This window comes from Pelobates fuscus, chromosome 5, assembly GCF_036172605.1.
Source record: "Pelobates fuscus isolate aPelFus1 chromosome 5, aPelFus1.pri, whole genome shotgun sequence".
NCBI classification, from domain to species: domain Eukaryota; kingdom Metazoa; phylum Chordata; class Amphibia; order Anura; family Pelobatidae; genus Pelobates; species Pelobates fuscus.
The window spans coordinates 12,494,259-12,508,309 of NC_086321.1; the positions used below are offsets into that span (position 1 = coordinate 12,494,259).

A 14,051-nucleotide genomic window follows, 5' to 3' on the forward strand; every position below is an offset into this window, starting at 1 on the left:
CAGTGAATTGCAAATTTTACTCCAAGGAAGGTGAACTGGAAGAATAGCTGGTTTATAGAACTTTTCTGCTATGCTCTCTTAAATTTCAAATTAACTGTGAAACTTTCACCTAAGTCTCCTAAATCAGAGTGCGGTTACTGTGACTCTACCAAAAATTACTTTTCTTCCACGCCATAGGGGAATGTTAAAGGGACCAGCTAATAGGAATGACAATGGAATGCCCACAGCCCTTAGCATTCCACTGCCCTGATACAGTTTGTGGGCATTCCATTCAGTCCCTGTTAGCAACTACTCCCAGCCAAGACACACTCCCAAAAACAAACTGCAAATCATGGGGGTTAGATAGCGCACTCTATGTATGTGGGTTAGATAGCGCACTCTATGTATGTGGGTTAGATAGCGCACTCCATGTATGTGGGTTAGATAGCGCACTCCATGTATGTGGGTTAGATAGCGCACTCTATGTATGTGGGTTAGATAGCGCACTCTATGTATGTGGGTTAGATAGCGCACTCTATGTATGTGGGTTAGATAGCGCACTCCATGTATGTGGGTTAGATAGCACACTCTATGTATGTGGGTTAGATAGCGCACTCTATGTATGTGGGTTAGATAGCGCACTCTATGTATGTGGGTTAGATAGCGCACTCTATGTATGTGGGTTAGATAGAGCATTCTATATATGTGGGTTAGATAGCACACTCTATGTATGTGGGTTAGATAGCGCACTCTATGTATGTGGGTTAGATAGCGCACTCTATGTATGTGGGTTAGATAGAGCATTCTATATATGTGGGTTAGATAGCACACTCTATGTATGTGGGTTAGATAGCACACTCTATGTATGTGGGTTAGATAGCACACTCTATGTATGTGGGTTAGATAGCACACTCTATGTATGTGGGTTAGATAGCACACTCTATGTATGTGGGTTAGATAGCACACTCTGTATGTGGGTTAGATAGCACACTCTGTATGTGGGTTAGATAGCACACTCTGTATGTGGGTTAGATAGCACACTCTATATATGTGGGTTAGATAGAGCATTCTATATATGTGGGTTAGATAGCACACTCTATGTATGTGGGTTAGATAGCACACTCCATGTATGTGGGTTAGATAGCGCACTCCATGTATGTGGGTTAGATAGCACACTCTATGTATGTGGGTTAGATAGCGCACTCTATGTATGTGGGTTAGATAGCGCACTCTATGTATGTGGGTTAGATAGCGCACTCTATGTATGTGGGTTAGATAGAGCATTCTATATATGTGGGTTAGATAGCACACTCTATGTATGTGGGTTAGATAGCGCACTCTATGTATGTGGGTTAGATAGCGCACTCTATGTATGTGGGTTAGATAGAGCATTCTATATATGTGGGTTAGATAGCACACTCTATGTATGTGGGTTAGATAGCACACTCTATGTATGTGGGTTAGATAGCACACTCTATGTATGTGGGTTAGATAGCACACTCTATGTATGTGGGTTAGATAGCACACTCTATGTATGTGGGTTAGATAGCACACTCTGTATGTGGGTTAGATAGCACACTCTGTATGTGGGTTAGATAGCACACTCTGTATGTGGGTTAGATAGCACACTCTATATATGTGGGTTAGATAGAGCATTCTATATATGTGGGTTAGATAGCACACTCTATGTATGTGGGTTAGATAGCGCACTCTATGTATGTGGGTTAGATAGCGCACTCTATGTATGTGGGTTAGATAGCGCACTCTATGTATGTGGGTTAGATAGCGCACTCTATGTATGTGGGTTAGATAGCGCACTCTATGTATGTGGGTTAGATAGAGCATTCTATATATGTGGGTTAGATAGCACACTCTATGTATGTGGGTTAGATAGCGCACTCTATGTATGTGGGTTAGATAGCGCACTCTATGTATGTGGGTTAGATAGAGCATTCTATATATGTGGGTTAGATAGCACACTCTATGTATGTGGGTTAGATAGCACACTCTATGTATGTGGGTTAGATAGCACACTCTATGTATGTGGGTTAGATAGCACACTCTATGTATGTGGGTTAGATAGCACACTCTGTATGTGGGTTAGATAGCACACTCTGTATGTGGGTTAGATAGCACACTCTATATATGTGGGTTAGATAGAGCATTCTATATATGTGGGTTAGATAGCACACTCTATGTATGTGGGTTAGATAGCGCACTCTATGTATGTGGGTTAGATAGCGCACTCTATGTATGTGGGTTAGATAGCGCACTCTATGTATGTGGGTTAGATAGCGCACTCTATGTATGTGGGTTAGATAGCGCACTCTATGTATGTGGGTTAGATAGTGCACTCTATGTATGTGGGTTAGATAGTGCACTCTATGTATGTGGGTTAGATAGCACACTCTATGTATGTGGGTTAGATAGCACACTCTGTATGTGGGTTAGATAGCACACTCTATGTATGTGGGTTAGATAGCACACTCTATGTATGTGGGTTAGATAGCACACTCTGTATGTGGGTTAGATAGAGCATTCTATGTATGTGGGTTAGATAGCACACTCTATGTATGTGGGTTAGATAGCACACTCTATGTATGTGGGTTAGATAGCACACTCTATGTATGTGGGTTAGATAGCACACTCTTTATGTGGGTTAGATAGCACACTCTGTATGTGGGTTAGATAGCACACTCTGTATGTGGGTTAGATAGCACACTCTATATATGTGGGTTAGATAGAGCATTCTATATATGTGGGTTAGATAGCACACTCTATGTATGTGGGTTAGATAGCACACTCTATGTGTGGGTTAGATAGCACACTCTATATATGTGGGTTAGATAGCGCACTCTATATATGTGGGTTAGATAGCGCACTCTATATATTTGGGTTAGATAGAGCACTCTATATATTTGGGTTAGATAGCGCACTCTATATATTTGGGTTAGATAGCGCACTCTATATATTTGGGTTAGATAGCGCACTCTATATATTTGGGTTAGATAGCGCACTCTATATATTTGGGTTAGATAGCGCACTCTATATATTTGGGTTAGATAGCGCACTCTATATATTTGGGTTAGATAGCGCACTCTATATAAGTGGGTTAGATAGCGCACTCTATATAAGTGGGTTAGATAGCGCACTCTATATAAGTGGGTTAGATAGAGCACTCTATATAAGTGGGTTAGATAGAAAACTCTATATATGTGGGTTAGATAGAGCACTCTATATATGTTGATTAGATAGCGCACTCTGTATATGTGGGTTAGAAAGCACACTATATATTTGAGTTAGAAATGACATATATTTGTGGGTTAGATAGCACCCTAGATATTGGGCTAGAGTGAACTCTCACTCTATGGCTAGACAACACACTATGGTTACAAAGCTTCCTTTGAATGTATATAATAGCCACACAGTACATATAGTATAAATATGGACTTATTACTAGTATATGAAAGAGGAGAGAATAATTGATTGATAGAGTACTGCTTCAGCCCCAAATCTATCCTGACTTCCCCAGCCATAGCCACCCCTCAGCATGTAAGCACAGCACACCTGCTGTGAATCCTACAGGGCTAGCTCATCAGCTTTCATTTTAAAGTAACTCCCATTACTCTCAGTCATCCCCAGCCACTTAACAATGCTATTCTACTAAAGAGACCAACCACATTATCAGCCTGATATGAATCCAGTAACCACATTACACATCAAACCTACCTATCACCCACATATCTGGAGCACCCCCACAAGGCAATAACTGCACCTGCCACCACCCCAACTTCTACAGGAGGCACAGGGAAAGGCTAGGAGCACCCCCACAATGCAATCAGTGCACCCACCATCACCCCATCTTCTACAGGAGGAACAGGGAAAGGCTAGGAGCACCCCCACAATGCAATCAGTGCACCCACCATCACCCCATCTTCTACAGGAGGCACAGGGAAAGGCTAGGAGCACCCCCCACAATGCAATCAGTGCACCCACCATCAACCCAACTTCTACAGGGGGCGCAGGGAAAGGCTAGGAGCACCCCCACAATGCAATCAGTACACCCACTATCACCCCAACTTCTACAGGAGGCACAGGGAAAGGCTAGGAGCACCCCCAGAATGCAATCAGTACACCCACTATCACCCCATCTTCTACAGGAGGCACAGGGAAAGGCTAGGAGCACCCCCACAATGCAATCAGTGCACCCACCATCAACCCAACTTCTTCAAAAGGCGCAGGGAAAGACTAGGAGCACCCCCACAATGCAATCAGTGCACCCACTATCACCCCAACTTCTACAGGGGGTGCAGGGAAAGGCTAGGAGCACCCCCACAATGCAATCAGTGCACCCACTATCACCCCAACTTCTACAGGGGGCGCAGGGAAAGGCTAGGAGCACCCCCACAATGCAATCAGTGCACCCACCATCAACCCAACTTCTACAGAAGGCGCAGGGAAAGGCTAGGAGCACCCCCACAATGCAATCAGTGCACCCACTATCACCCCAACTTCTACAGGGGGTGCAGGGAAAGGCTAGGAGCACCCCCACAATGCAATCAGTGCACCCACTATCACCCCAACTTCTACAGGAGGCACAGGGAAAGGCTAGGAGCACCCCCAGAATGCAATCAGTACACCCACTATCACCCCATCTTCTACAGGAGGCACAGGGAAAGGCTAGGAGCACCCCCACAATGCAATCAGTGCACCCACTATCACCCCAACTTCTACAGGGGGCGCAGGGAAAGGCTAGGAGCACCCCCACAATGCAATCAGTGCACCCACCATCAACCCAACTTCTACAGAAGGCGCAGGGAAAGGCTAGGAGCACCCCCACAATGCAATCAGTGCACCCACTATCACCCCAACTTCTACAGGGGGTGCAGGGAAAGGCTAGGAGCACCCCCACAATGCAATCAGTGCACCCACTATCACCCCAACTTCTAAAGGGGGCACAGGGAAAGGCTAGGAGCACCCTCACAATGCAATCAGTGCACCCACCATCACCCCAACTTCTACAGGGGGTGCAGGAAAAGGCTAGGAGCACCCCCACAATGCAATCAGTGCACCCACCATCAACCCAACTTCTAAAGGGGGCGCAGGGAAAGGATAGGGGCACCCCCAGAATGCAATCAGTGCACCCACCATCAACCCATCTACAGGAAGCACAAGTAAAGTCTAGGAGCACCTCCACAATGCAATCAGTGCACCTACCATCACCCCAACTTCTCCCATTCTCATCCCATGCAGGGGCAAGGGGCACAGGACATATTAAATTGATAAAATCACCCCCTCAGTACAATCAGTGCCATTCTAACCCCATCCAGAGGGCAAAAGACACATTAAAAAAGGCTCCCATTCTCACCCAATCAAGGGGGCAAAGGACACATTAAATAAGGCTCCCATTCTCACCCCATCCAGGGGCAAAGGACACATTAAATAAGGCTCCCATTCTCACCCCATCCAGGGTGCAAAGGACACATTAAATAAGGCTCCCATTCTCACCCCATCCAGGGGGCAAAGAACACATTAAATAAGGCTCCCATTCTCACCCCATCCAGGGGACAAAGGACACAATAAATAAGGCTCCCATTCTTACCCCATGCAGGGGCACAGGGAGGGCAGAGGAGATGACTTACCCTTGTTAGTTGGCAGAAGGACCCAGCACAGTTTGTATTACTCCAGCTTTCCCATTGCTTCTGGCTAGTGCCTGTGTGCAGCCAGTAGCCCAGTGTGTCCCTGCATGTGTTAAATGCTGTCCATCCTCCCTGGAGCCCGGGCTGGGGCAGTAAATCCGGCTAATGGAGCCCAGTAAATGGCCAGTTACAGGGAATGCAGGTAATAGAGTGTGAGTGGTCCCTGGGGGCCCAGCCTGCTCTGTGCCAATCACTGTCTGCAGGACCAGCTGCTGGTTAACCCCTTCCTGGGAGAGATGCTGTGATGCCCTGCTTGCCAGGCTAGGTCCCTGGGAGCTGGAGGGTTAATAGCACTGACGTTAGATGGAGAGTACCAATAAAATATACCCCCCCTCCTCACACACACACTCAGCCCGGCCCCCAGTCACAGGCAGGGGCCCCTCCTCTCAGCCTGCATTCACTGCACAGCTCCCTATAGGCTGGGAGATGGCAAACCAGCAAGAGCTTCACTGACTGAGTGAGTGCTGCCTGCACTGAGTGAGAGAGTGAGCTGCACTGACTGACTGAGTGCTGCACTGACTGACTGACTGAGTGAGTGAGCTGCACTGACTGACTGACTGAGTGAGAGAGTGTGCTGCACTGACTGACTGACTGAGTGCTGCCTGACTGAGTGAGAGCTGCACTGAGTGAGTGAGAGCTGCCTGCACTGACTGACTGACTAACTGAGAGAGTGAGCTGCACTGACTGAGTGACTGACTGAGTGAGTGAGAGCTGCACTGAGTGACTGAGTGAGAGAGAGCTGCACTGAGTGAGTGACTGAGTGAGAGCTGCACTGAGTGAGTGACTGAGTGAGAGCTGCACTGAGTGACTGAGTGAGAGCTGCCTGCACTGACTGACTGAGTGAGAGAGAGCTGAGTGACTGAGAGCTGACTGAGTGAGTGCTGCACTGACTGACTAAGTGAGTGAGAGCTGCAGTGAGTGACTGAGTGAGAGAGAGCTGCACTGAGTGAGTGACTGAGTGAGAGCTGCCTGCACTGAGTGAGAGAGTGAGCTGCACTGACTGACTGAGTGCTGCCTGAGTGAGTGAGAGCTGCACTGAGTGAGTGAGAGTTGCCTGCACTGACTGACTGACTGACAGAGTGAGCTGCACTGACTGAGTGACTGACTGAGTGAGTGAGAGCTGCACTGAGTGAGTGACTGAGTGAGAGCTGCACTGACTGACTGAGAGCTGCCTGCACTGACTGACTGACTGAGAGCTGACTGAGTGAGTGCTGCACTGACTGACTAAGTGAGAGAGAGCTGCAGTGAGTGACTGAGTAAGAGAGAGCTGCACTGAGTGACTGAGTGAGAGAGAGCTGCACTGAGTGAGTGACTGAGTGAGAGCTGCACTGAGTGAGTGACTGAGTGAGAGCTGCCTGCACTGACTGACTGAGTGAGAGAGAGCTGACTGCACTGAGTGAGTGCTGCACTGAGTGACTGACTGAGTGAATGAGAGCTGCACTGAGTGACTGACTGAGTGAGTGAGAGCTGCACTGAGTGACTGAGTGAGTGAGAGCTGCACTGAGTGACTGAGTGAGAGAGAGCTGACTGCACTGAGTGACTGAGTGAGTGAGTGAGTGAGAGCTGCCTGCACTGAGTGACTGAGTGAGAGAGAGCTGACTGCACTGACTGACTGAGAGCTGACTGAGTGAGTGCTGCACTGACTGACTAAGTGAGAGAAAGCTGCAGTGAGTGACTGAGTAAGAGAGAGCTGCAGTGAGTGACTGAGTGAGAGCTGCCTGCACTGAGTGAGTGACTGAGTGAAAGCTGCACTGAGTGAGTGACTGAGTGAGAGCTGCCTGCACTGACTGACTGAGTGAGAGAGAGCTGACTGCACTGAGTGAGTGCTGCACTGAGTGACTGACTGAGTGAATGAGAGCTGCACTGAGTGACTGACTGAGTGAGTGAGAGCTGCACTGAGTGACTGAGTGAGAGAGAGCTGACTGCACTGAGTGAGTGAGTAAGAGCTGCCTGCACTGACTGACTGAGTGAGAGAGAGCTGCACTGAGTGAGAGCTGCCTGCACTGACTGACTGAGTGAGAGAGAGCTGCACTGAGTGAGAGCTGCCTGCACTGAGTGAGTGAGAGCTGCCTGCACTGAGTGAGTGAGAGCTGCCTGCAGTGAGTGAGAGCTGCCTGCACTGAGTGAGAGAGAGCTGCACTGAGTGAGAGCTGCACTGAGTGAGTGTGAGCTGCCTGCACTGAGTGAGAGAGAGCTGCACTGAGTGACTGAGTGAGAGTTGCCTGCACTGACTAAGTGAGAGCTGCACTGAGTGAGTGAGAGCTGCATCCACTGACTGAGTGAGAGAGAGCTGACTGAGTGAGAGCGTCCTGCACTGACTGAGTGAGTGAGAGCGTCCTGCACTGACTGAGTGAGTGAGAGCGTCCTGCACTGACTGACTGAGTGAGAGAGAGCTGCACTGAGTGAGAGCTGCACTGAGTGAGTGAGAGCTGCACTGAGTGAGTGAGAGCTGCCTGCACTGAGTGAGAGAGAGCTGCACTGAGTGACTGAGTGACTGAGTGAGAGAGAGCTGCACTGACTAAGTGAGAGCTGCACTGAGTGAGTGAGAGCTGCATCCACTGACTGAGTGAGAGAGAGCGTCCTGCACTGACTGAGTGAGAGAGAGCGTCCTGCACTGACTGAGTGAGTGAGAGCGTCCTGCACTGACTGAGTGAGTGAGAGCTGACTGCACTGACTGAGTGAGTGAGAGCTGACTGCACTGACTGAGTGAGAGAGAGTTGCCTGCACGAACTGACTGAATGAGTAAGTGTGAGCTGCCTGCACTCACTGACTGAATGAGTAAGTGTGAGTTGCCTGCACTCTCCCTATAGGCTAGAAGATGGGGAACCAGTGAGAGCTGACTGTTCTGAGTCAGTGAGCTGATATGATCTACCTGCATTGAGTGAGTGAGAGCTGTCTATTTTGAGGACTGGAATGGGGTCTCCAATGTGCCAGATCTGCGAGGAGTTTGACTTGTAGTGAGTGAGGAGAGCACGAGAACAGTGAGTAAAAACTGCATAGTGAGAGGATGTAGTGCGGCTTGTATAGTGTGAGGAAGTAGTGAGGGCTGTATGGTGTGAGGAAGTAGTGAGGGCTGTATGGTGTGAGGAAGTAGTGAGGGCTGTATGGTGTGAGGAAGTAGTGAGGGCTGTATGGTGTGAGGAAGTAGTTAGGGCTGTATGGTGTGAGGAAGTAGTGAGGGCTGTATGGTGTGAGGAAGTAGTGAGGGCTGTATGGTGTGAGGAAGTAGTGAGGGCTGTACGGTGTGAGGAAGTAGTGAGGGCTGTACGGTGTGAGGAAGTAGTGAGGGCTGTACGGTGTGAGGAAGTAGTGAGGGCTGTATGGTGTGAGGAAGTAGTGAGGGCTGTACGGTGTGAGGAAGTAGTGAGGGCTGTACGGTGTGAGGAAGTAGTGAGGGCTTTACGGTGTGAGGAAGTAGTGAGGGCTGTACGATGTGAGGAAGTAGTGAGGGCTGTATGGTGTGAGGAAGTAGTGAGGGCTGTATGGTGTGAGGAAGTAGTGAGGGCTGTATGGTGTGAGGAAGTAGTGAGGGCTGTATGGTGTGAGGGAGTAGTGAGGGCTGCATGATGTGAGGGAGTAGTGAGGGCTGCATGATGTGAGGGAGTAGTGAGGGCTGCATGGTGTGAGGGAGTAGTGAGGGCTACATGGTGTGAGGGAGTAGTGAGGGCTGTATGGTGTGAGGGCTGTATGGTGATAGGAAGTAGTGAGGGCTGTATGGTGATGGAAAGTAGTAAGGGCTGTATGGTGATAGGAAGTAGTGAGGGCTGGGCGGTGTGAGGGCTGTACGGTGTGAGGAAGTAGTGAGGGCTGTATGGTGTGAGGAAGTAGTGAGGGCTGTATGGTGTGAGGAAGTAGTGAGGGCTGTACGGTGTGAGGAAGTAGTGAGGGCTGTACGGTGTGAGGAAGTAGTGAGGGCTGTACGGTGTGAGGAAGTAGTGAGGGCTGTACGGTGTGAGGAAGTAGTGAGGGCTGTACGGTGTGAGGAAGTAGTGAGGGCTGTACGGTGTGAGGAAGTAGTGAGGGCTGTACGGTGTGAGGAAGTAGTGAGGGCTGTACGGTGTGAGGAAGTAGTGAGGGCTGTACGGTGTGAGGAAGTAGTGAGGGCTGTACGGTGTGAGGAAGTAGTGAGGGCTGTACGGTGTGAGGAAGTAGTGAGGGCTGTACGGTGTGAGGAAGTAGTGAGGGCTGTATGGTGTGAGGAAGTAGTGAGGGCTGTATGGTGTGAGGAAGTAGTGAGGGCTGTATGGTGTGAGGAAGTAGTGAGGGCTGTATGGTGTGAGGAAGTAGTGAGGGCTGTACGGTGTGAGGAAGTAGTGAGGGCTGTACGGTGTGAGGAAGTAGTGAGGGCTGTACGGTGTGAGGAAGTAGTGAGGGCTGTACGGTGTGAGGAAGTAGTGAGGGCTGTATGGTGATAGGAAGTAGTGAGGGCTGTATGGTGATAGGAAGAAGTGAGGGCTGTATGGTGATAGGAAGTAGTGAGGGCTGTATGGTGATAGGAAGTAGTGAGGGCTGGGCGGTGTGAGGAAGTAGTGAGGGCTGTATGGTGATAGGAAGTAGTGAGGGCTGTATGGTGATGGGAAATAGTGAGGGCTGTATGGTGATGGGAAATAGTGAGGGCTGTATGGTGATGGGAAATAGTGAGGGCTGTATGGTGATGGGAAATAGTGAGGGCTGTATGGTGATGGGAAATAGTGAGGGCTGTATGGTGATGGGAAATAGTGAGGGCTGTATGGTGATGGGAAATAGTGAGGGCTGTATGGTGATGGGAAATAGTGAGGGCTGTATGGTGATGGGAAATAGTGAGGGCTGGGCGGTGTGAGGGCTGGGCGGTGTGAGGAAGTAGTGAGGGCTGTATGGTGATAGGAAGTAGTGAGGGCTGTATGGTGATAGGAAGTAGTGAGGGCTGTATGGTGTGAGGAAGTAGTGGGGGCCGTATGGTGATAGGAAGTAGTGAGGGCTGGGCGGTGTGAGGAAGTAGTGAGGGCTGGGCGGTGTGAGGAAGTAGTGAGGGCTGTATGGTGATAGGAAGTAGTGAGGGCTGTATGGTGATAGGAAGTAGTGGGGGCTGTATGGTGTGAGGAAGTAGTGGGGGCTGTATGGTGTGAGGAAGTAGTGAGGGCTGGGCGGTGTGAGGAAGTAGTGAGGGCTGTATGGTGATAGGAAGTAGTGAGGGCTGTATGGTGATAGGAAGTAGTGGGGGCTGTATGGTGTGAGGAAGTAGTGGGGGCTGTATGGTGTGAGGAAGTAGTGGGGGCTGTATGGTGTGAGGAAGTAGTGGGGGCTGTATGGTGATAGGAAGTAGTGAGGGCTGGGCGGTGTGAGGAAGTAGTGAGGGCTGGGCGGTGTGAGGAAGTAGTGAGGGCTGGGCGGTGTGAGGAAGTAGTGAGGGCTGTATGGTGTGAGGAAGTAGTGAGGGCTGTATGGTGATAGGAAGTAGTGAGGGCTGTATGGTGATAGGAAGTAGTGGGGGCTGTATGGTGTGAGTATGGTATACAGTGAGTATGGTATATAGCTAGGGGCTGCAGTGAGTATGGTATACAGTGAGTATGGTATATAGCAAGGGCCTGCAGTGAGTGTGGTATACAGGGAGTGTGATATACAGTGAGTATGGTATAAAGTGAGTATGGTATATAGCGAGGGGCTGCAGTGAGTATGGTATACAGTGAGTATGGTATATAGCGAGGGGCTGCAGTGAGTATGGTATACAGTGAGTATGGTATATAGCGAGGGGCTGCAGTGAGTATGGTATACAGTGAGTATGGTATATAGCAAGGGGCTGCAGTGAGTGTGGTATACAGTGAGTATGGTATATAGCGAGGGGCTGCAGTGAGTATGGTATACAGTGAGTATGGTATATAGCAAGGGGCTGCAGTGAGTGTGGTATACAGTGAGTATGGTATATAGCAAGGGGCTGCAGTGAGTGTGGTATACAGTGAGTATGGTATATAGCAAGGGGCTGCAGTGAGTGTGGTATACAGTGAGTATGGTATATAGCAAGGGGCTGCAGTGAGTGTGGTATACAATGAGTATGGTATATAGCGAGGGACTGCAGTGAGTATGGTATACAGTGAGTATGGTATATAGCAAGGGGCTGCAGTGAGTGTGGTATACAGTGAGTATGGTATATAGCGAGGGGCTGCAGTGAGTATGGTATACAGTGAGTATGGTATATAGCAAGGGGCTGCAGTGAGTGTGGTATACAGTGAGTATGGTATATAGCAAGGGGCTGCAGTGAGTGTGGTATACAGTGAGTATGGTATATAGCAAGGGGCTGCAGTGAGTGTGGTATACAGTGAGTATGGTATATAGCGAGGGGCTGCAGTGAGTATGGTATACAGTGAGTATGGTATATAGCAAGGGGCTGCAGTGAGTGTGGTATACAGTGAGTATGGTATATAGCGAGGGGCTGCAGTGAGTATGGTATACAGTGAGTATGGTATATAGCAAGGGGCTGCAGTGAGTGTGGTATACAGTGAGTATGGTATATAGCAAGGGGCTGCAGTGAGTGTGGTATACAGTGAGTATGGTATATAGCGAGGGGCTGCAGTGAGTGTGGTATACAGTGAGTATGGTATATAGCGAGGGGCTGCAGTGAGTATGGTATACAGTGAGTATGGTATATAGCAAGGGGCTGCAGTGAGTGTGGTATACAGTGAGTATGGTATATAGCGAGGGGCTGCAGTGAGTATGGTATACAGTGAGTATGGTATATAGCGAGGGGCTGCAGTGAGTGTGGTATACAGTGAGTATGGTATATAGCGAGGGGCTGCAGTGAGTGTGGTATACAGTGAGTATGGTATATAGCGAGGGGCTGCAGTGAGTATGGTATACAGTGAGTATGGTATATAGCGAGGGGCTGCAGTGAGTGTGGTATACAGTGAGTATGGTATATAGCGAGGGGCTGCAGTGAGTATGGTATACAGTGAGTATGGTATACAGTGAGTATGGTATATAGCGAGGGGCTGCAGTGAGTATGGTATACAGTGAGTATGGTATATAGCAAGGGGCTGCAGTGAGTGTGGTATACAGTGAGTATGGTATATAGCGAGGGGCTGCAGTGAGTATGGTATACAGTGAGTATGGTATATAGCAAGGGGCTGCAGTGAGTGTGGTATACAGTGAGTATGGTATATAGCGAGGGGCTGCAGTGAGTATGGTATACAGTGAGTATGGTATATAGCGAGGGACTGCAGTGAGTATGGTATACAGTGAGTATGGTATATAGCGAGGGGCTGCAGTGAGTATGGTATACAGTGAGTATGGTATATAGCAAGTGGCTGCAGTGAGTGTGGTATACAGGGAGTGTGATATACAGTGAAGAGCTGCAGTGAGTATGGTATACAGGGAGTGATATACAGTGAGGGGCTGCAGTGAGTGTGGTATACAGTGAAGAGCTGCAGTGAGTATGGTATACAGTGAGGGGCTGCAGTGAGTGTGGTATACAGTGAGCGGCTGTAATGAGTGTTAGGGTAAGTAACTACTTGCACTTAACATGCTCACATACTGGAGGACAGAAGAGGTACGGTGGTTGGAAGATAGAAGAGGTACAGTGGTTTGAGGATAGAAGAGGTGCGGCATGAGGATAGAAGAGGTGCGGCATGAGGATAGAAGAGGTGCGGCATGAGGATAGAAGAGGTGCGGTTGGAGGGATAGAAGAGGTGCGGTTGGAAGATAGAAGAGTTGTTCATCTCCAAGAAGGAGTTTTAATTTTGCTTCTTCAGCAATGCAGCTTAATGTAGCCATCAGTGATGATGGGTACAAATACACACGTTCTCTTTGTGTACATACAAAAGTGCTATATCTCTATGCACAAGCACACTCTCTGTCTGTAGTATTGTACGCAGTACTGGAGACCATATCTCCAGAAGGATATTGATACCTTAGAGAGAGTTCAGAGAAGGGCTACTAAACTGGTTCATGGATTGCAGGATAAAACTTACCAGGAAAGGTTAAAGGATCTTAACATGTATAGCTTGGAGGAAAGACGAGACAGGGGGGATATGATAGAAACATTTAAATACATAAAGGGAATCAACACAGTAAAGGAGGAGACTATATTTAAAAGAAGAAAAACTACCACAACAAGAGGACATAGTCTTAAATTAGAGGGACAAAGGATTAAAAATAATATCCGGAAGTATTACTTTACTGAGAGGGTAGTGGATGCATGGTATAGCCATCCAGCTGAAGTGGTAGAGGTTAACACAGTGAGGGAGTTTAAGCATGCATGGGATAGGCATAAGGCTATCCTAACTATAAGATAAGGCCAGGGACTAATGAAAGTATTTAGAAAACTGGGCAGACTAGATGGGCCGAATGGTTCTTATCTGCCGTCACATTCTATGTTTCTATGTCTGCTCTTGGTCTGCATGC

General features: G+C 48.6%; 1 protein-coding gene across 1 annotated transcript in view; it reads right to left on the bottom strand.

The window, feature by feature from the left end:
- The window catches only part of PHF24 (PHD finger protein 24), a 154,520-nt gene extending 148,505 nt beyond the window's left edge, over window positions 1–6,015 (bottom strand). The window contains exon 1 of the mRNA XM_063456708.1: window positions 5,622–6,015. The gene's annotated coding sequence lies outside the window, so the exon portion shown is untranslated. The remainder of the gene's footprint in view (window positions 1–5,621) is intronic.
- Between the last annotated feature and the right edge of the window lie 8,036 nt (window positions 6,016–14,051).